The sequence below is a fragment of the Chiloscyllium punctatum genome, chromosome 12 (assembly GCF_047496795.1).
Source record: "Chiloscyllium punctatum isolate Juve2018m chromosome 12, sChiPun1.3, whole genome shotgun sequence".
In the NCBI taxonomy this organism is placed as follows: Eukaryota; Metazoa; Chordata; class Chondrichthyes; order Orectolobiformes; family Hemiscylliidae; genus Chiloscyllium; species Chiloscyllium punctatum.
This window is the reverse complement of record NC_092750.1, coordinates 49060458-49083451: the sequence shown is the minus strand read 5'-3', so window position 1 is coordinate 49083451 and position 22994 is coordinate 49060458.

Sequence of the window (22994 nt, the reverse complement as noted above, 5' to 3'; positions counted from 1 at the left end):
TGTAAATTCTTTAGAGATTTAGGGGAGTTGGAAAATGGCAGCCAAAGACACCAGGAGGAAAGCCTAGTGGCTTTACACCATGACCAGATATTACCAGAGCTACTGTATGTGATGTAGTGAGAAGTAGAACTAATGAGCAGCACAAAAAGCCATTGAAAGCAGTTGCAAAATTGCCTAGTGCAGTGAGAGCTAGTGTGCCCACTAGGACTTTGCATTTGTACTTAAAACACAAGTTTGGAGGCCCAGGTATGAACTGCATTTAGTTATTTGCTAAGAGCTTTAGTCACTCAGGATTTAAAACCTTTCGGTGAAAAGGAGCAGAGAAAGAGAGTTGCAGTACATCATTGCAGGCAAGTAGCAACTGAGGGATGTGGGACGGGTCACCAGGATCATGGGCTTGGAATGGGCAATGCAGAGGATAGGCAGAGAAGCACACAACCAGCCATGCACATGGAAAATAGATTCGTCCAGAAGCTTAATCTCTTACAATTATTGGCATGAAAGAATGTGACCTTTTAGGGAGGTGGTCACTGATCTATGAATGTGGATGAACTGGGCTTAATGGGAAGGGGCAGGCACCCAAAGACTAATGTTAAAGATCATAATGCATGCTTTGCCTCAGAATCATTCAGCCATTTTCTGGAGGGACCAATGGGATCTTGCAGTCTGTGGCTAACCATTGTTAAGAGAACCTAGACCACCTGAACTAGAACTTCTGCATGAACTTGGACAGTCTGATTGAGGGATACAGGATTTGAGAGCAGTGTGGGATTTCTCCTAGTGCCAGTCATCATTAATTGCACATATATAGCTATCACAGGTCAGATTTTCATCAAAAGGAGCTGTTTTCATTCACTTCATGTACAACTCAGCTGGGACCACTGCACACAGATCCTTCAGGTTTGTGCAAGTTTGCCGGAAGCTGTCACATTGTCTATGCAATCCCAGATGCCTAAACTTTTCAGAACCTCACATCTCATCAAGACTGGATACCATCTGAAAAGTGCTATCCATTAACTAGATGGCTATGGTTGAGAAACCCAAGCACAGCTGCAATGAGAGACCTAACAGCTATCACAGCATAACACAAGTGACCATTCAGCAGGCTATAGACCTTCTGAAGATGTGGCTAAGAATCTTGTATAAATCTGGTGGAGCCCTTCAATATATTCCAACAGAGGTTTCGCATCTGGTGTCAGTGTGCTGTGGTGCCATAGACTGCATTACGTCACCCACATGACTCTGCCATATGCTTGGGACTGTTGTCATGTTCAAGGGACTGAATATTTCTGGAAACAAATTAACCTAAAGAAGCTTGTGACTATGCGCATTGACCGAGACTTATAAAATATTGTAACTTTACTGGGAAGAGCATTGCTTTATTTGTTCATGGGACATCAGTGCTGCTGGCTCAGACACCATTTATCACCTATCCCTAATTGTCCTGGAGAAATTAGCGATGATCAGCCTTCTTGAAGTGTAGCAGTCCTCAGGATGTAGGGATGCCTGCTGTGCTCTTAGAAAAGGGGTTCTGGAATGTTGATTGTATGACAGTGAAGGAACTTTGATATAGTTGCTCTATGAGCAATCTTGAGTGGGGACGACCTGATTATATGAGTCTTTTTTCATTATTAATCACCATGAGGTAGTTTTGTGCTCACCCTTCTCTTTTGGACTAGAGAAAGAAACCACTTTGTCTGGTATGACAGATAAAAACCACTTGCTAGTCTAACATGATAACACTCCTGTCATAAAACAAAATGTAGCTTATTGCATTTTCACAGCAATGTACAAGTTAGACTGATGTGAGAGACACTGCTGCAGAGACAATGAAGAGGACCTCAACAGTAGGTCGCACTTTTTCAAGACCCTAAGCTATTGTCCACCAGATGTATGTGGTTTGATCATGTTATGTAGACCTTAAGGCACACCTCAGTATTAACTGTCTATAACCTATACACTCTTATTCAAAATCTCCCTTCAAGTCTTTATTCTCATTGTTAATATTGTATGTCTGTGCATATAATTACATTAAAAACCATATCCCCTCCACCCAAATTTCTGACTTCACAAATTCAGAAAGCTAACAGTAGTTCCTAAAATGCATTCTCTTTGAGATCAGAGATTGCTGGGTTGCTGGGTTGAAGGCTGTCAACTTTGATTCAGTTCATGATAATGCAAGACTTGGAGGTCGCTTTGAAACTGGAGGGCATTAAATCTCTTGCATTTCCCTCATCGAGAGTGTATTTGCAGCTGAAACAGGCAATTAGTCTGTTTCAAGATCTGCAGGGCCTTTGAGCTAATGCATTTTCTTCACACATGATGACTATGCTAATGAAACAGACAATTCCATTTGTGCACAATCCTGGATCTCTGAACCGGGTCATCTGTTTTTGAATGTGACAATACAATGGTTTTATGAGGTGCATTTTGTCCTTTTTTTAAATGCCGGGAGTTTGAGAGAGAGGTACAGAGTGGTCTGCTTCAAGCCAATAAAGTAAACAGATTATGAGGCCCTGAGGATGTTTTAAACGTTGGAACAGCAGATGCAGCCAGAATGGGTGGGGTCAAGCTCTATCAGAACCAAGAATTTTAGTTTAGTTTTTAGTAGCTGTTGGGGTTGTACTAGCTACTACAACTCTCTCTCTCTTTGCCATAGCTAAAAGCTTGGGTTCTCTTCCTGCTGATGGAATTGTGTGTGAGACAACCTCTGTTGACTTTGCTTTTGCCAAGAGTGTGCTTATGGCATGTTACTATATTGGAACAGTTAGTGAGTAGTTTACTCTTTTGTTAAGTTTTTTGATAGAGTTACAGTTAAATCAATCTTTTCTTTTCATTTTGTTTTGCCTGTATTTTAACTACAGTATATGAATAAAGTGTGTTTTGCTTCAAGCCTGATTTTTTGACAATTGAATTGCATCCAGTACACAAGGCCTCGCACTTGCCTTTAAAATAAGAAAAAGTTAGGATCTAGGCTATCTCCTTGACATGTTTTGAGAGGGTATGGTCCAGTCCATAACATGACCATATGCAGGATTTCTGACACTGGTCATGCTTCTCAGTGGTGGCTTCCATTGGTTTTGTGCACCACAACTTCAATCTGTGTCAGTAGATTTGTATTCCCAATATGCCAGTAAATCTGTATGGATGTGTGCAGATCCTTTACTACACATGTTACTTACCTTAGATGCTTTCATTTGGGCTCAGAGATTACAATGCTGGTAAAACAACCATGTCAACTTGCTCACTTGAGCTATTTGAACAATGCTTTATCCTTGACACAATGTCTACCACTGTTACAGAAGATTCCACCTGTGAAAAAAAGAAATGAAATTTTCATTTGAATTTCCATCTCTGAATTAACTCACACATGACTTTTAAGTGAAAAGATTGATCTTCTCCTCTTAAGATTGACATGTGTTGCTTCTAAACTTTGGCTTCGTTCATCATTTCAGTGAATTTCTCTTGAGTTAAAACTTCTTTTAATTGCAAATAGAGCTGACAGGTTCACCAACAATTCTAACAGTTCAGTCTCTTATGAATCATGACCTTATCTCCACCAATCTGTAGAGTTCAACAATGAACTCATTTATAGATTCCCCTGGATGCTGAACTCTTATTAAATCTTCCTTTTTCAAGGATTTTATTTGCTCTTATGTTTAGTCAATTGTCAAAGACTTTTTTAATGCTTCTTCAAAAGCGTCTGTTGTTTCTTTCCTACTTGGTAAGTTATACTGTCATCAGCTATACTCCTAGATGTAAATAAAAGTGTACTAACTTGTTCAGTTTCTGTTGTAGAGTTGAATTTAGAAGCTATTCTATATCTTAAGAATTGTTTTCTTTAAGATGTCCAATGCTATGTTCTATTTGGCACATCCTGAAAATTAAAGTCTTCCTGGCAATGTTGTTTCCTACTGTGATTAGTGTTGTCTCTATTCAAAAGGCTTTTAATTTTGTATATAAAACAGTACTGCTGGGCTTTCAAACAAGATGGAAAATTCCCTCTTTCTATGAGTAAAATGGAGCATTCCCACTTTTTTTGTGACTTTTCAGAGTGAATTCCACTATTTGTGACTTAAAAAATAATTTCCATTTCCTTATCAGCATTACTGAATGATTCCCAGTGCATCTAATCATAATCCAATTCATTTAGCAGTTGTTCTGCATGGTTTCTCTTGTTTGAGGCTTAAATTGATGCTCTGTATTTTTTAATAAATCCTATGGATTTAATAATGGAGTTCTTTTTCTTGGTTTTCCTAGTAAAATCACCTAAATTTCTTCTTCTTCCAAACCTTTTCAGCTTCGCTTTCATGCTTTAATTCTGACTTTGTGACATCTCCAGGTCTGTGACTTCAGTTTTAATTGCTTCTGTCGTCCTTGCTTTCTCTTACCATTGCTGTGTCTATTTGTATCATTTTGCTATGGGGAAACACTGAATCTGAGCTGGAAATACATTTTACTTCCAGTTTTCTCAGCCTGTAACTCTGCATCATTATAGAAAAGTTTCCCATCGCCATCTGAGAGTTAAAACTTACTTATGGAGCCTCTGATATCAGTTCACTATCTGACTGAGCCCTGACTTGGACTGTTTCTGCAAATCATTAGCACCCACCCAATGCAATCTGTAGCAGTCTTGGAGTGACTAACATTCCAACTCCAGGGAGTTCTTAACTGTTCTGCTTCTGCCAGATATAAAATGCTTTAACCCTTGATTGTAGATTCTACTGTGTTGAATCTTGCCATGTTCAGCTGAATGTTCAGCTCTTTCTGCAGCTGACTCTTTGCATGAGCAAGATTATTAAAGCCGTGTTTGTAAAAAATGTACCGATCTGCATTGCTACGAGCATGTGGTGTGAGGCAGCTAAAGGAGTTTGCATCGCTTCATACTATGTTGCATCAGAAATACCCGGAAATATATTTCAAAAGAACTTGAGAGGTGAGGGCAGGCCAAATGTAGAGAGGATATTTCATCTTAAAGGTATATTAAAAACTAGGGGCAGCATTTAAAAATCAGAAATCACCCCATTAAAACAGAGGTGATTTTATTTTGCTCAGAGGGAGGTGAGTCTTTGGAACTGAAAAGATGGTGGAACAGGTACTTGAATATTTTTAAGGCGGTAGTGGATAGATTCTTATTAACCAAGAGGGTAGTAGGCTATCAGAGGTAAGTGAGTGTGGGTTCAAGGTTAAAATTAGATCAGCCATGTTCTTATTGAATGTGGAGCAAATTGCAGGGCCTGAATAGCCTACTCCTGCTCCTTGATGGTAGGTAAATCCTGAGTGTAGATCACCTTGAAGTATGTGGCTACCTGTACTATTGATCACCATCAGGTAGACTTACAGTCACTGTTCTCTGATAGGATAGCAGCTTTGTTGGGTGTGGTAGAGGAACACCATTTGCTAATTGAATGAGCAGAGGCTCTTCATTTAAGCAAGGTAATTTATTGCATATTAGCAACTTTGCACAAGTTACATTGATATGATAGACCTAGAGACAGTGAGGAAGACCTGGATGGTACATCCCTTTGATCCTAAATTTTTCTTCCACCAGGTCCATATTGGTTAAGTTAACGCTTTCATACCTTTACACCCTTTACAACATCCTTACAAATTCTTTGTTCCATTAAACTACATTTTACAATTAGGAAACAATTCCAAGACCTTTTTCTGCTTTCCCATTTTCATTATGCCTGTGATACCAATGACTCATTGGTACAACATAAGGAATAAGTTTGGGTTGACCTCAATTTATGTGATGCAAAATAAAGACTTGTTATTTAGTTTATGATTTCCAATCGTTGCAAAGCAAAGAGCAGCAGGTTTTGATTCACCATCAATTATTACCACAGTATTGGAGGGAGCAGCAGCTGTCAATGTGACAATGTGAAACAGGGATACAGTTAAAGTGCATGGAACAGCATTGGAATGGTGCAAAGTGACTAATGGAGTGACACAAGGATTGTTGATGAGACCTTTGCTGTTCACGTTGTATATTAATTGCTTGAAAGTGAGAATAGAGACAAAGCTGTCAAAGTTTACTGGGTACCGAGGTGAGGGAACGGGGCTTGCTAACAATCAAGAGCAGGTTTAGCAGGTGTCAAGAGTTTTAGATAGATTGGAATGTCACACTGAGAAATGACAAATTAAATTCAATGGTGACAAGTGCAATCCGATGAGAATAGGGAAGGAGAATAAACATCAAAATTGTAAGCTAAATGGTACAGGAAAGTAAATTGAGGATATTGAGAGGCACGTTGTTGTAATTGTTGCAAAACGGCGGTAGAGGAGGGAAATTGGACTTTGATTGGTATATTGCCGGAATAGATTACAAATCACATGATGCGATGTTAAGCCAAGATGGCAAAAAGAGTCATACCACATGTAGTACCATATTACTGTTAAAAATGCAGCAAAGGTACATCTTTTAAGACCTGGCATTTGATATTAAAGTTTCAAGAAATGGAGAATCTTAAATTGCTTATAGAATTCCAGTCTGAGTCAAGGTTGTTGAGGAGATTAACATGTTCAATCTTGAGAAACTGTTTATCATGGCCTTGTGAATGACAATGGAGATCCATGAGCCAAATCTCAGAAGAGGGAGAATGGATGTTGAAATCGCATTTAATTAGTTCACATAGATTGTGGTGAATGTTTAGAATGGACTGTTCGAAGAGTGAATCAATGCTTCAAGCAGCAGTAATTGTTAACAGGGTGTGAGATAGACATTCGGCAAGAAAATCAACAAGCTATACATTGTGGCAACTGTGCATTCAGATTGAAAACTTTAGTGCTAGTCAGATGAATTGAAATGATTATTTTTATGCATGGAAAACTGCTAAGACATTCCGTAAGTTCAGATGTTTTGAGGAAGAAAAGCAACTGTATGTGTCTTTTGACATAGAAGAGGTGTAAGTTAATGAGCCAAGGTGGAACAGAATAGAACCACACTTGCATGGAAGTAGAGCAAAGTGAGGGAGTGTGAAAGAAACCAATGACACTGACATTAAAAAATGGTCTCAGTATGAGAGCGTTTAATTTACCTTGTTCCAACAGTTAGATCAGGAACATTCGTATTGGAGCTAAAACTTGAGGCAAAACTGAAGTTCTATTAAATCGAATAATCATTACAGGTTCATCTCAGCTAGAAGATAGCAAAGATTTAAATCAAAGATAATCCAAGCATTTCCAAAATGCAAACTAAAAAGAAATTACAATTTCAGAGGAAATAGTGATTTCAATTTCAGTGTTTTTGGGAGAAGATACTACTTATGTTTCTAGAAGCTGAGTCTATCCGATACAAATAAAACATTCTTCTGTGATCACACCAAGCAATTCAAACTCTGAAAAATTAATTAGTTGGTTATATACTGCATAAAATGAAACGAATAAAAGAGATGACCACTGCGACAGTATATTGTGCCCTTGTATTTGCTAAAGTTTAAATAAAGGTAACAAAAACTTATATGATATAGTATCTTATCTCAGTGTGTTCATTTAGATATAAGTAAAAGAGGGAAATGATTCAATGTCTACCTAGAGTCTGGAAACACTCAATAATAAAAAAAATTGCTGTGCCTATGAAACTTAAAGAAACAACTGGAGTCTCCCCTCCAATATCTAGAAGCAATCAACAGCATACATCAGACATTAGCAATGTTAAAGATGGACTGCAATCAGCACAGCACTAGCTGCATGGACCTGCTAATGAATGCTACTGGCAGAACTGAGGGATTCTAATTCCAGGAACCCACTGCAGCCTGCAGCAAATCGGTATCCTACTGGGAGGCTGGACTTGTAGACTGCATTAGTGAACCTGAAACTAATAGGGAGTTATTTTAAAAAGCACTCTGAGCAGAGAGATGAATAGAAATTTAAAATTAAATATATTCATAATAAGCAACTAAACATGCCGTCATTGAAATGCCTGTGTCTCTCTGTGCATGATATACTGCTTGCCATGTAAAATAACTTTCCATTATACAAGTTGGATACATGCCTGCAGCATTTCCCATAGTTCAAAGACCTATCTATCTGTAGGAACTCTACTGATGGGAAGCAGCTATAGGTGCAAAGGGCTCATTGTTCTTCTTTTTTTTGGCGATAATGTTAATTTCAAGAAACCTTAATACTCCTTATGAGAACCGAGAAACCAAAGTACAATCATTGCTTGGTATTTAAATATATTGACATTATCTCTTTAAGATTGAGCTCGTCCACTTCTTGTTAAGATAGGTCTTTAATTTAGCGATGACTTTCAATGCAAATTTGTGGCCATTAAAAAGTTGTTGGTTCAGTAATTAATGTACCTCAGGAACTGAGGTAAAATAAAAATAAATAATTGGCTAGCAGTTTCTATTCACAAAATGCAAAGGTAAAATTTGGAGATGCGAATGATTAATAAAGATCCATGTAAGGGTTCTGGTTTTTTAGTTTGTCTTCCAACCTACTGGGGCTAAATTGGATAGTGCCCAAAAATGGGTGAGGGAATTCTGATGTGCGATTAACTGTTGATTGAAATCCAGGCAGCACGCCAACTTCATGCTGTCTGTTCATTAGAATGATTGCTGCATGCAGCCAGAGCTAACCACATTGTTGATTGGCTTTATGCATCAGCAGGGAATCCAACATTGTAACTTTTTGGGAACTCATGAAGGTAGACTGCCCCTTTCAAAATAGAGGTGCAATGTGACTGAAGCAGATGTTGGGAGTTAATCCGACTGGGGAAACAGTGGGAAATGAGCACTGGGGATGAAAGCAAATGTTGAGATTTATTGGATGCTGCACTAGAGCTCTTAATCATAGAATCATAGAACCCTACATTGCAGAAGCATGCCATTTGGCCCCAAGGAGCATTTCATCCACACTCACCTCACCTACCCTTTCCCCACAACCCTGCATTTCCCATGGCTAATCCAGCTAATCTGCACATTCCTGGACACTATGGTGCAATTCAGCATAGCCTATCCACCTAACCTGCACATCGTTGGTCTGTGGGAGGTAACTGGAGGACCCAGAGGAAACCCATGCAGACATGGGGAGAATGTGCAAACTCCACGCAGAGAGTCACCCAAGGCTGGAATCGAACCTTGCACTATGAGGCAGTAGTGCTATCCTTCGCTGCCCATCTCGGTGGAGAGAAAGAGCAATATTTCAGAGGATTCGAATGTTGCTGTCAGGCTCAAATATTAGAAGTCGGCAATATGTGGAAAGCAATCTTTCATTTCCCTTTGCCCAATTAATGATCATGGGCATGTTTAACATCTAATTAAGAATAGTAGATGAGCTCTCAAAACTGAATGATGATGCAGAGCCCTTCAAGAACCAGGGAACCAACTGCCAAAATCCCACTCAACCATTTTTAATTGGCTTGAAATGGTTAGAAGTAGTTAGATTGGCTTCCCTTGCAGCACTCTCTCTACAACTGCTCACTAATCTCAGCTCCCCAAAAATAGCGAGGGTAAGACACAGTGGGGTCACTGGGAGCAATAGTTTTAGAAGCACCTGCTTCAGTACCCAATCCTGGCAGGGATTAAGTACAGAGCACATCTGTATCTGAAGGCTAGGATCATAGGGTCCTCCAAGCAATGAGAGGAGATAGCTGTGAGGGCCAGTGCCAGAAATCATACCCTAAAGATTTAAATGCAGTACAGCAAGGAGTTCAATGACCTCACAAAAGTAATCAAGGTCAATAAACGCATCGTCAAATGCCATGTCAAACCAACAGCATCACTAGCCTCACTTACGGTTTAATACATCACACCATCTTTGCAAACCTTCAAGCTCTATTGATCAGACTCCATATCTAACATTCATAGTTCCATTTTATATTCACACATACAGCCTTGCTGCAAACCCTATCGCCACATATTAAGCTTGCGCACATTCAAACTTGATAGCTGCACCAAAACAAAATGCTTGACATTCACCAACACACTTCCTCTTCAGTTGCAGAGCAAGTGGTATGCAACTGGGAAAAGCAGGAACTATCCAGAGAGAACATGCATAGATGCACATCCTAACTCGCTGGAGGAGCTAGCACTGGCCATTATAGGGAAGCCCATTGTTGAGGTTGTGGCTAGCTGTGGGGTCAAAACCATCAACGTTGATCAGGTTCTTGAAATCAATTCCCCGTCATACATCCAGCTCCTCCATCCTCTCATAACCTCTTTTGCTTGGTCGACGATAGTGTCAACATGCACCTTTTACATTCTCCCTGACCTACTCTTACCATAACATTGTTCTTGAGCTTTCTCACTTTTGGAAAACCAGGAGTACATCCTGGTCAGGCAGTGAAATCACCAAGAAGAAAGTAAGGATAAGGATATAGTAGCATCGTTATCTTTCATATTAACTGCCACGAGCTCGGATACTGACCCTGTGTCTACCTTGGAGAGTAATTTAGTGGCAGAATGTACATATGATTGGACACTGGATAAAAGTCCACATAGCTAGGGTAAGGAACATGAATAGCACAGATGCCTATTCACCAGAGATAACATACAATTGTCTTAAAGACTCAGAAAAGGATTTTGATGGGATAGCCTACAGAAAAACCATGATTAATGAAATGCTTAGTGCATTGAGAAGCCTGCCAGAAAATCAGCACTCAATGTCAAGGACAATGTAGGGATCTAGCACTCGGGGTTTCAATGGAGATTGAAGCCTGTCCTTTTAGCATGGGAGTGATGGCCATCTCTATGAGCAGCCTTGTGCCTTTTACCATGTTGAACTGTGTGATGGTCAAAGCTTAACTTTCATTGCAGTACAGGCAGCAAGTTATGTGTTATGGTGGAAGCTCAGATTGCCATTGTCAATGCTGTAGGTTTGACTGTTCAAAGCAATGTGAGGGATACAACAACAATCCAGCAATCAGTTTTCTAACAGGTAAGTAAAGTTGTTGAGCCACTGATCAGGGATGGTCAGTTGCTCCCTGGAGAACAAACCTTTCAAGATGTCAGCATTCAACCTCCCACCTTGCCTGTCTATTGATAATCTTTCTGTACCTTGTCAGCCACTTGATCCAGAGTGCTGCTACTCATGACAAGATGATGGTCTCCACTTCCAAACTTTTTGCAGGTCAAAGCTGTTTGAAGTTGTCTTGCAAGTTGATCTGCAGTCTTTCACATTGAAAGTCAGCAGCCTACCATCCATGTTGGAGCGAGTGGAGTAGCACTGGGTAGATCCACTGGGTAGATCCAGGAACTAGGAGAACAGCATAGAATGATTTCGTTTATGAACCTTTTTTGAAGTATTAATTTTGTGTTAGATTCATTGTTTGCATTGTGGCCAGTGGATGCTCCCATTCTCAGTGATAGTGGAAGGTAAGTCGTATGCAGTTGGTGAATGGAGAACCAGGGCTAAGGTTACTGGAATTACACTTGAATGAATGGCCCACAGACAGCTTTCATGAAGAAGGACTGTCCTCCTTTCCTTTTCTTTCTCCTTCTGTTCATGCTGCTGCTGTTGATTATTGAAGGAGTCGAATTCTTTGGAGTTCCGAAATCAGTTCAGAGTCGAGATGGAACATCCAGAAAACCATGCGCTTGCATCATAGGAAGCCCAAAAAACACATGCTTTCCATAACTGCTGGTGTCCAACAGGATAGAAGGAAATGTAGTCAGTGATCTTTAAATAGAGAGAGCTTTGGGAACTGCTGTTCTGATGTCAAACTATGACATGTTGCAAGCATCCCTCACTCCATCCTGGCGATGCCAAGTGCATAACATTTGTCACCATGGTCATCTTCCCAGCCACTTGCATAGTAGTCCTTGGCTTGATATTGCAATTGTAGCTGCAGAGGTGTGTGTGCCAGTGGTGGTGGTGATGGTGGTGGGGAAGGGGGTTGGTGTGCAGAGAGGATTCAGTGAATATGTGTTTTTCGAAATGTTGACATCTCATATATTGTTCCTTGTTGAGATTTGGTCAGGGGAATTGCTTCTTGAATGTCCTGCATCACTATAGTCTCTTGTTGAGACCTCTATTTTTGTTTTTATACGTTTGCATGTGTCATTGTGATCTACATACTCTGCAGACTATCAGAGACTGACTGCTTCTTAGATGAAAACACCCTCACTGAATGGTTTCTGGCGTTTATTGTTACTGTGATGTATGCACCTACCAGGTGCCATTTTGAACTATAAATGTCACCCAGAACTCAAACAATGGATGCTAAAGAGCCCAATTGAGTGCTATGTATGTTTAGAGTAAGTGAAGGGAGTAGGCATCCAGTGACAATGACCGTGTTCCTGGTTCTTGCTTAATTGCACATGAAACAGATGACAATGAGTTGATTGTTTAATGGCAATATGCTAAACTGAGAACCTGTCTGCATGCTCAGATGAATATGAAATATAGCACTTCATTTTTAGAATAAGAGCATGGGATTTCTCCTGGTATTATGGTCAACCTTTATCTTTCGATGAACATTATTCACACAGCAATCTGGCACTGAATCCAAGATGAGTTAGTGTTACATTGTCAGAATAATTATTCTTTGTGGACCTACATGGCTCTTTCAGGCATGTTTACCAAATCCAATGGTTCAACTAGAAGAACTGAGAGATTCTGTTGGTATCTGACTAATGATTATTCTTGAAACATAATCATTGGCTAATCATTTTTACAGCTGCTGGGGATTCTTGCTGTTCACATATTGAATGCCACATTTACCCGCATTTTAATGGAAACTACATTCCATTGATTGTGAAGCATTGTCAAGTCATACAAGGCTGTATATAACTTTAGATTATTTTATTATTTCTTGATACATTACATATTTAAAAGAAGTATAAACTTCTAATCTAGACAAGCCCTTGCCCACAATAATGTTGGCCGCTGTCACTTCTCCTTAGACCCTGTTTACTTCTGCACGATTTCTTAGTTCCCTCCTCCTGAATTGCACATCTGACTCAGACTCCCCATTTGAATTACTACAACACTATCAGCTGTAGTTCCTGTGGATCACATGGATTTTAAATGTTCCTTCCTGATTTATCCATATCAAAAATGGCCAACCATACTGTTAAGTGATTCAAAGATGAGAAACCACTTTTAGCTCAATGCAGTATTGGATACTTTTATAGTTACTGTGATATATGGGTATTGATATTTAATCAGTCCATTTGGTCTTTGTTAAAAAACACTGAAGGCCTTGTGTCTAAGATTGTTTATTTTAAAGACTAAGAAAAACAAATGCAAAAAGAAAGAGAGGAGGGTTGAGAACCACAGCAACTACTACTTACACTGCTTCTTTCGGTGTGATTGGAGGTTCTGGAACCAACACTACTGCCCTGCAACTTTCATCATTTTCTGATCTTCCTTTGCATAATGAAACACTGTTCTAGTTTCACAGGTTTTCAATTGTAAGATCTTTAACTTGGTATGTTATTCTTCGTAGTTGGGGCGTGAAAGGGTTAGGGGGAGAAGGAGATCTCAGTGGGGGTGATGAGGGAGCAGAGCTGAATTATTGGCTCCTGTTTCCCTAGTAGTGTGGTTTATTGCTCATTGCTATTGTGAAATTTGTTAATGTGTTGTAAATGGCACTTGGCAATGCTTCTGCTTTGCATTATAATTCTCCTGTGGTCAGGTCTCTGGTGTTCTAATCTTCCTAAAGTCCATATCACCATTTTTGGTTCAATTCTGGAAGGAACCATCATAGTCTTTAGCGGATGTCCTTAAACCTTTCTCTATGATTAAAAGTGTAAAGAACTTTATGATGGCTCTCTTGATTTAACTGGCATATCCTGAATTAATGAGACTGACCACACAATCATTAGCAAGCTCCATGCTAAAATTAACTAATGTTCCATTTCTCTCATTGAGAAACCAGCCAGCTTTTCCTAAAATGGAACAACTAGTCGTGCTTTCAGAATTCTAGGCATGCTGTGCAGCATATATCTTTTTGCAAATACTACCTGTTACAAAACTTATAGATACTAAAGACCATTATGCTACAGCGGAAAAAAATAACATCAGCCTCCAGTAAAAACTCAAAGTTGCCATAAATGTATTGTAGCTACATCCACCATAATTGTGAAGTAAGCAGAATCAGAATATAAAGTCGCCTGATACACACTTGTGGAACTTTCGTATCACTAATTTCAGTTAACCTGGGACTTTGCATGACAAAAATGTAAATGTGCAAACAAAACATGTTATGATTAAAAAGATATGCAAATATGAAACTTAAATTATTTTATAATGCAGCCCAATGGCCTGGGCTCAGAGGGTACAAAATCTTCTACTGCCCCCTTGTGGCACGTAACATATCTGAAGATGTCTGAGTTGCTCACTTTGAACATTCCTTGAATGTATTGTATCAACATAAAACAAAAGGGAAGAAAACTGAGAAAGAAGTTATGCCACTGCTTTTGTCGACTGGAGTCATGGACGACTCTACAATTTGCTGACAGTTTGAAATACTCTTCAATTTCAAATAAATGATTCAGTTGACATCTCCAGTTTTAGTGCTCACATTTAGAAAATAAAAATTTGTCTCTATTGCTGTTCTGTGCATTTTGCCATTTACAATATTTCAGCCCAAACTACAAAGGATGTTGCATTTAACAATTCAAGAGCCCTTGAGACTTGGCTAATAATGTGCATCAGGTTTATTTAAAATATATTACATGTGTAGCTTTAGAGTAACACATACCATTTATTTTACAATGCTGCAGTTTACTGAATTGGCAGCTGAGGAAGGTGACAAAAAAAAATTGTGAATATTTCTACACAAAGCGTGAAATGTTGTTGTCTTTTTCATATCATTTGCACCAGTGAAGCAACAAAACTGTAGAAAGCTTGTTTGGAGACCACATTCCAACATTAACATTTTGGCTAAACTACTGCTGTAATCAAGATGGCTGACAGCTTCAATCAGTCTGGAAAATTAAGGTGATTACATTTTCAAATGTAATCAAACTTTATTTCTGTTTCATGATTGGAGGTACTGCTTTATTTTAAACATTCTGTGCAGAATGACCAATTGTGCACAATTACAGTCGGCATTTATTATTCAGCCTCTGCCATCACAAATAGTTCAGATGCTTTTGATACTACCATTATCTTGTGTATACTAATGGGAAAGTAAACTACATTTGGGCAGTTGGAGTTTTTAATGGAAGAAAGGAAAAACATTTTCAGGGAATGTCTGGTAAAAATGAGTGTGGGTTTCCATAAATGAAAGTTGGGGGTTAAGCAGCTACCTAGTCATTTAGTCTTATATCTGCTAATAATGATTTGAAGATTGGTCTGCAGCAAATTTCCAATTCACTTGGGTTGCAAATATTAAGGAGCAATTCACTGCCAGGGACTTAACGGTGATTTTAATTATTTTTCATCTTTTTGGGGTGTTTGTACTGCACATGCCAAGAGATTGAATGTGCCAGAAAGCTGATCTCTTCATGTTATTACAGAAAAGAAGTAGCTGTTCTGTAGCAAAGAGGCATAATTATGAAACCAAGCATGTACAGACATTTAAAAATGTTAACATTATTTTTAATAAGCTGAGGGGTAGAAATCAATCCAGGCCCGCTTTTATGTGTGGAAGGTGCTTGCACAGAAAGGTCTGAGGCAGACTCAAAATTGAGCTACAGGCTCTATCTAAATAGTCCAGGTGGGTTGCCAGCACTTGTCGAGTTTCCACAGGCTGCTGGTCCTTCCATGAGTGAGGCATTGGTCATTCAGGTAAATCCTAGCAGATGTGAGCAGAGGAAGGTGATTGTTGATAATGCGACCGTGTTTGATTGTGACTGCCAGAAGTGCTGCCAAGCCTCAATGCGCCTCCCCCAATGCACTGAAATATCTAAATTCAGGCGGCGCAGGTTGAAGGTCTTGAACAAGAGATGAAGCAAATGTGTGGGGAGATGTTTTCTACACAAGGCGGGCTACTGATCTGGGACATGTGAGTTATGAATGAAATCAGTGTGGAATTAAATGGGTACCAGAGAGAAATAAACTTGCAGGGATACAGGCGAAGAAATGGGAATTACTTGATTCCTCTCCAGGGAGCCACCATTAACTCAACAACCTGAAAGTGCACCTCCTCTAATGTAAATGACTGAATGATTAAGATAACTTTTATTTCATTTATCTCTTGGGTGGTTAGGCTGAATCCACATTAAGAAGAACTAAGTGGAGTAGCCCAAGAAAATGCCCCTTTAACAAACGCTAAGCTCCCAATTACCATATTCAAGAGGCTTACCACGTAATTTAGCCAACTGCCTGAAATGTCTAAAATAGAGTCACCTTGAATTTAACAGTCAGACCAATGTCAGCTTCAGTAAGGCATGGCTATTCCACTGATAAATTGCTGTGCTTTGAGTATAATAATATATACTAATATTCCCCCCAGAATATCAACTACAGGGTTATGATTATTTGTTGCTTTTCTTTAACACTTGTTAACAAAAATGGCCCCAAATCTTGCAAGCTTCTATTTAAAGCATATGTTTGCTTTTATTTTGACCCTCCAACTGAGGGTACATTTGGACAGAAGAAGTGTTGCTGTGGGCAGAAAGTGCTGCTGTTATTTTTGGGAAAAGTTGGTCTTAATTTAGTAGGGTATTCAGGTCACATCTCTGAGGCTGCAAGTTCAAATGAGAGGTGAAAGCCCACTATATAAACCTTATGGTGCGGAACACAATTTATGTTCAGTAACAGCATAAAATGTATTCCTACAGTTTTGTGGAGGCTAAAAATGGCAGTGAAATTGTTTTATGAAACTAACATTAAAGGGTTTGAAAGTGAATTAATTTGAAGGTATATAGCCATATGCTGAATGTAGTCATCCGGGTCTTGAGTACAAGAATCAAGGCTGAAACTCTAATTGAGTACTGAGTGATACTATCTTTCAGGTATGATATTTAACTGAAACCCTACGTGACTGCTCGGGGAATGTAAAAGATGCCATACGACTAATTCGAAGAAGAGCTTTGTGAGTCAAACCTGGTGTCCTAGCCATTATTTGCTCATGTCACAAAAATAAACAGATTATCCAGTCATCACATTGGTGTTTGTGGGATTTTGTTGTGCACATATTTGCTGATATGGTCCCTTGACCACAACAATGACTAACCTTCTCAATGTGCTTCATTGGCTGTGAGGTGCTCTGCAGGGAAGGTCATGTTTTACCAACTTAATAGAATTCTTTGAGGAAGTGACAAATTTGATTGATGGGAGAAGGGCTGTAGATGTCATATACATGGACTTCAGGCATTTGATAAGGTTCCCTATGGTAGGCTGATGGAGAAGATGAAGTTGCATGGGGTCTAGTGTGTACTAGCTAGATGAATAAAGAACTGGTTGGGCAACAGGAGACAGACAGTAGTAGTGGAAGGGACTTTCTCAAAATGGAGGACTGTGACCAGAAGTGTTCCACAGGGATCCGTGCTGGGACCACTGTTGTTTGTGATATATATATAAATGATTTGGAGGAAGTATAGGTGGTACGATTAGCAAGTTTACAGGTGACACTAAAATTGGTGGAGTAGCAGATAGTGAAGGGGTCTGTCAGAGAATACAGCAGAATATAGACAGATTATAAATTTGGGCAGAGAAATAGCAGATGGAGTTCAATCTGGGCAAGTGCGAGGTACTGCCTTTTGGAAGAACCAATTCAAGAGTGATATACACAGTAAATGGAAACATCCTGGGGAAAATCGATATACAGAGAGATCTGGGTGGTTAGGTCCACTGTTCCCTGAAGGTGGTAATGCATGTCAATAGAGTGGTCGGGAAGGCATGCAAAATGCTTTCTTTCATCTGATGGGGTATTGGGGTACAAGACTTGGCAGGTTATGTTACAGTTGTATGGGACTTTGGTTTGGCCATATTTGGAGTATTGTGTACAGTTCTGGTTGCTACATTACCAAAAGGATATGGAGAGGGTACAGAGCAGGTTCAATAAGATGTTGCCTGATATGGAGGGCACTAGCTATGAAGAGAGGTTGAGTAGATTAGAATTATTTCCATGAGAAAGATGGAGGTTGAGGGAAGACCTGATTGAAGTCTGCAAAATCATGAGAGATACAGACAGGTGGATAGCAAGAAGCTTTTTCCTCAAAGTGAGAGGGCAGAAGTTTAAGGGAGATATGCACGGAAAGTTTTTCACGCAGAGGATGGTGGGTGCCTGGAAAGTGTTGCCAGCAGAGGTGGTAGAGGGGGACACGATAGCATCATTTAGGATGCATTTAGACTGATACATGAATGGGGGCAGGGAGCAGAGGGATATAGATGCTTAGAAAATAAGCAACAGGTTTAGATAGAGGATCTGGAACGGCGCAGGCTTGGAGCGCCGAAAGGCCCGTTCCTATGCTGTAATTTTCATTGTTCTTTTGTTCTTTGAGATGTCCAGTAGTTATGCAAAGTATTATATGAACACCAGTCTATCTTTTCCTCATTATTTCTTTATCAAAAATAATGACTTAATGACCTATAGCTATTTGATTAGATTAGATTACTTACAGTGTGGAAACAGGCCCTTCAGCCCAACAAGTCCACACCAACCTGCCCCCACCCAGACCCACTCCCCTACATTTACCCCTGCACCGAACACTACAGGCAATTTAGCATGACCAATTCACCTAACCTGCACTTTTCCTTTGACTGTGGGAGGAAACCGGAGCACCTGGAGAAAACCCACGCAGACACGGGGAGAATGTGCAAACTCCACACAGTCAGTCGCCTGAGGTGGGAATTGAACCTGGGTCTCTGGTGCTATGAGGCAGCAGTGTTAACCACTGTGCCACCGTGCCACCCAACTGACAAATTGCATTTGCTAAATGTACTAAAGTTAAGCAGGTCATCATTTGATTTCTCGTAACTCACTGACCAGTTTATCAATCACAACATCATCACATAACATTAGAGGTATTAACCAGCACCCATTTCCTTTAGAAGTGGACTAAGCGCCATGTGCAAGACTTTAATAGCTTAAAAACTAGCTTCATTTATGATCAGTATTGTTTTGTGTTTAATAGTGTTGATGAATACTGCTTTAAAGCTCCAGATTAATTTAGTTTTACAAAGGTTCCCTTCCAAACTTTTTTAATTTGTACAGTTCATGACTGCCATCCTGTTGTAAACATCAGGACATTCCTGCTGAATGAATAAATGCAAAATGCTTTTGTGCCACTGAAGTGAATGCTTATGGGAGCTGTAAACGCAGGGCAGATATCAAAACACCTTAAATACATGGGCCTGATTTTTATCAAAGAGCATGTGGCATTTCCCTCTGGGAGATTAAAAAAAAATAGGTTGTGCTCTTTTCCCAACTGACCACTCTGTGTCATGTGATATTTGTCAGTTTCACCAGTGTGTGATCAAGGATAAGAACTGTTTATGGTAGTTTGCTGTCACAACCTCTTTGCCTTTGCTTTCAATTGAGCCTTTCTGTTGATTATTGGTAGGGGATTGATTGAAAATGAATTGTTCTTAGAAAATGAGAAAATATATTGAATGATACCAATAAATACGACTACAATCGGTCAGGCATAATAACTAGAACCTTAGGAAGCCTGTATGGATTCATCTACTCCCTGTGAAAGCAAGAGTAGAGCTCCTTGTCTCCATCCATAGACTATTTGCTATTGGTAGAATGGGTGCAGGCAACGAACATGAACTCCTTTCCAATTACACAAACTTATTCCTTATACAAGCTACAACCCTCATTGATAGGTTATTCCTCTACCAGCACAACTGTTAGGAAATTACTCCCAGAAAACCTAGATGAGAACAGATCAGGATGAATCAGCATTCCAAGTAGGCTTTTAATTTTCTTGTGGCACTAGACTACAACAGCTTAATTCTAGTGCTAAGTTCTATTAAAATAGCTCACCTGATCTTGAATCATCATTTCATGTCCTTGAAATCTGTAACATAAGTGAAAGAACATGTATATCTATAGTATGATAAATGTGTTAATCATTATAAGATGTTTATTGAAAACATTTTTAAGAAAAGGTATCAGCAAGTACTAATAGTTTGCTCAACTTAAGGATTTATGGTATTGAAATAACTCTAAAATAAAGAACCTAAAAGCCTTGGAGGTAGTAAAAGTCTGCCAGTGATCTATTGAAATTACAAACAGATCACCAGATATGCCTTTTAACCCATTTAGAATCATCTTTTCAAAACAACCTGACAGAGTCTAATAGTTTCTGCAGAGATTCTAGTATCCTGGGCATAAAAATCCTGCCATGTTGTTGATCAACTGTATGAAGAAATATTTTCTGGGGTCTGTACTAAATTTGCCTTTTTGAAGCAAATTTAGCAATAATGAATAGTTGTCACCTTGTCGTGAACCTGGAATCTCTGCTCAGTTGCAGCCCAAGTCATGTCAGTTGACATTTGGTAATGGTTTCGCGAATATCTTGAGAGTATACTTTCACCTGGATTTGTAATTCAAGCAGCACAAAGTAAAAACTTTAAGAAAAACACCGGCAATTACAGGGAAAAGAACAATTTCACTTGTAAAAATCTTATTAATGGCAAGTCATAAAGAACAATTGTGTAGAAATTTGAAGCCATAGAGCATGAGTAAAATGTAACTATTTTGCTTCAGCTCAAACTTGTTATTAATGAGTTTAATGAAAGGGTGTTGTTAAGTATCATCACAGCAGTGACGGAAGTATAATACATAGGAGTTTATTTTTCTCCCCTAAGGGCATGGGTATAACAAGCATTGGCAGGTATTGCATAGAAGATGTAAAGAGGGCCAAGCAACTGTAGAAGCTGTGTGGATTATGCATATTAAGCTTTGTTATAAGTCCCCATAAAGAGGAGTGGTGCACAATCTTCTTCAGACTCAGCAGGGTTCAATGCACAGTACAGCCAACTATCATTTAATGTTACTGATACAAACTTGTTCGCACTCAACAAAGCCATAAAACATTTCTGCTCATTGTTTATCTGTTTTGCAATCAATGCTATCTTTGTACAACCATATCAAGCAGAGTCTGTAAATCACGTGAGATAGTATTTCAAAGTTCTCATGATAATTTGATTTTCTTCTATCTTGAATTGGAAAACAATACTTTCACTTCCATGACTACAAAGGCCACAAATAGTTAACCTGAACTAGTATGCAATTAATTAAGATGTCTGTGTTATTTCCTGCAACAGTGTAACATTTTATTTTCTCTCAAGAATGTCATCGCCATTGACATGCATCAAAACTAACAATGTATTTTTAAAAATTGCTTCATTTTCAGTTTTAAAAAAAATGTCTAAAGCATGTTCATGTTTGGAATATTGGTGTTGCTTAAAAATACATATATGAGCATCTTATTACAATCATAGTGAAAATGGATGAGCAATATTCAACTTTCATCTTTTGACTTTAGTACCTGTGACTTTCATTGGCTAAACATGTTCTAAAAAGGTCACTGCTGACCTAAAATGGCTGCTGAGATCACCTGACAGATCCAAGCAACCCACATAGAATATACAAAACTGGGGAGCTGCTTTGGAATTAAAGTCTTAATTAAGAGGCATTGAAACTCAGCGAGACAGCAATAAATTCCTATTTCTTGTTTTACTCACACTTTCATGATAATTGCACATATTGAGAGTTGAAAGGTTGTCTAAAACTATCCAGCTTGAAATGAAACAATGACACAGACACCAGACTTTGCAAAGGAATAAAATATCAACAACATTATTTAAGCAAAAAGAGAGAGACGACAACATGGACTGACAGCAGCAAGGATAATGGAAGCTGTTCTCTGTCTGTCTCTCTCCCTCTCTCTTGCTTTCTCAGTCTCAATTCCAATCTCACAAACCAGGTCTAGTCAGAAAGCAACCTGGAAAATCAATGAAATGATTGAATTGATCAATAACTCAAGATCTGCAAGCTTTGCCATTGATAAAGAATGAGACAACAGCTAATCAGTTGAACTTAGGTCCTTTCATGCTCATAATCCAAAGGACTTTCAAGATACATAATTGCATTTGTATTTACCTTCCTGCCTTGACTGGACAGTTTTTGTGGTGCAGTGGTAATGTCACTACCTCTGAGCTGGGAAACCTGGGTTTGATTCTCACCTGCCCCAGAGGTCTGTAACAATATCTCTAATCAGACTGATTTTGTTTTTAGTAAAGAGAAAACCTCCCCACCTCTAATTTTGTGTTTGATGCCACATTTTGTTATTTCTTTTCAGTGTGGTTGGTAATAAAATGTTGCTCTCTTTCACTCAGGAAAGCCTTGAAAGTGGCTCTTCTTCAGTTTTCATCTGGTTAACTAAGTTTAATTGTGATGTGACAGCGATATGGTAAGAAAAGAAACATTAAGAAAAATTATGGTGACTGAGCAAGAGGGTGTAAAAATGATTGGACATGTGGTTCCTCCTTGCCAGGCAGCAATGATATGTAGAGAAAAAAAGGTGACAGCAATACTAAGTATTTATATATCTGTAATCACTGACTGTAAAATATTGTACTTTGAACACATAGAAAGCAAGATGGGCCAAAAATATAGTAGTATTTTAAAAAATTCAAGGAAAGGTGGTCTGCACTGGTTGGACCAACATTTATTACCCATCCCAATTTGCCCTGGTGGTGGTGAGCTGCTTTCTTGAAATACTGTAGTAACTCCTGTAGTGTTGTTTGGAATGATGTTCCAGAATTTTGACCCAGTGATCGTGAAGGAATGATGATACGGTTTCATGCCAAGATGGTACTTCTGGATGGTGGTGTTCCCATGTATCTGCTGTCTTGACCCTTTAGATGGTAATGGTTACGTGTTTGGAAGGACCTGTTGAAAAAGCAATGGTGAATTTCTGCAGAACAACTTATTGATGGCACACACTGCTGCTTCTGAACGTCAGTGGTGAAAGGAGTGAATGTATAAGGTGGTGGATGAGATGCCAGTCAAGTAGCTATCATTGTCTCGGATGGTGCAAAGCTAATCGAGTGTAGTAGGAGCTGCACTCATTCAGATGAATGCAACTATCCCATCACAATGTTGACTGTTGTCTTGTTGATTATGGATAGGTTTC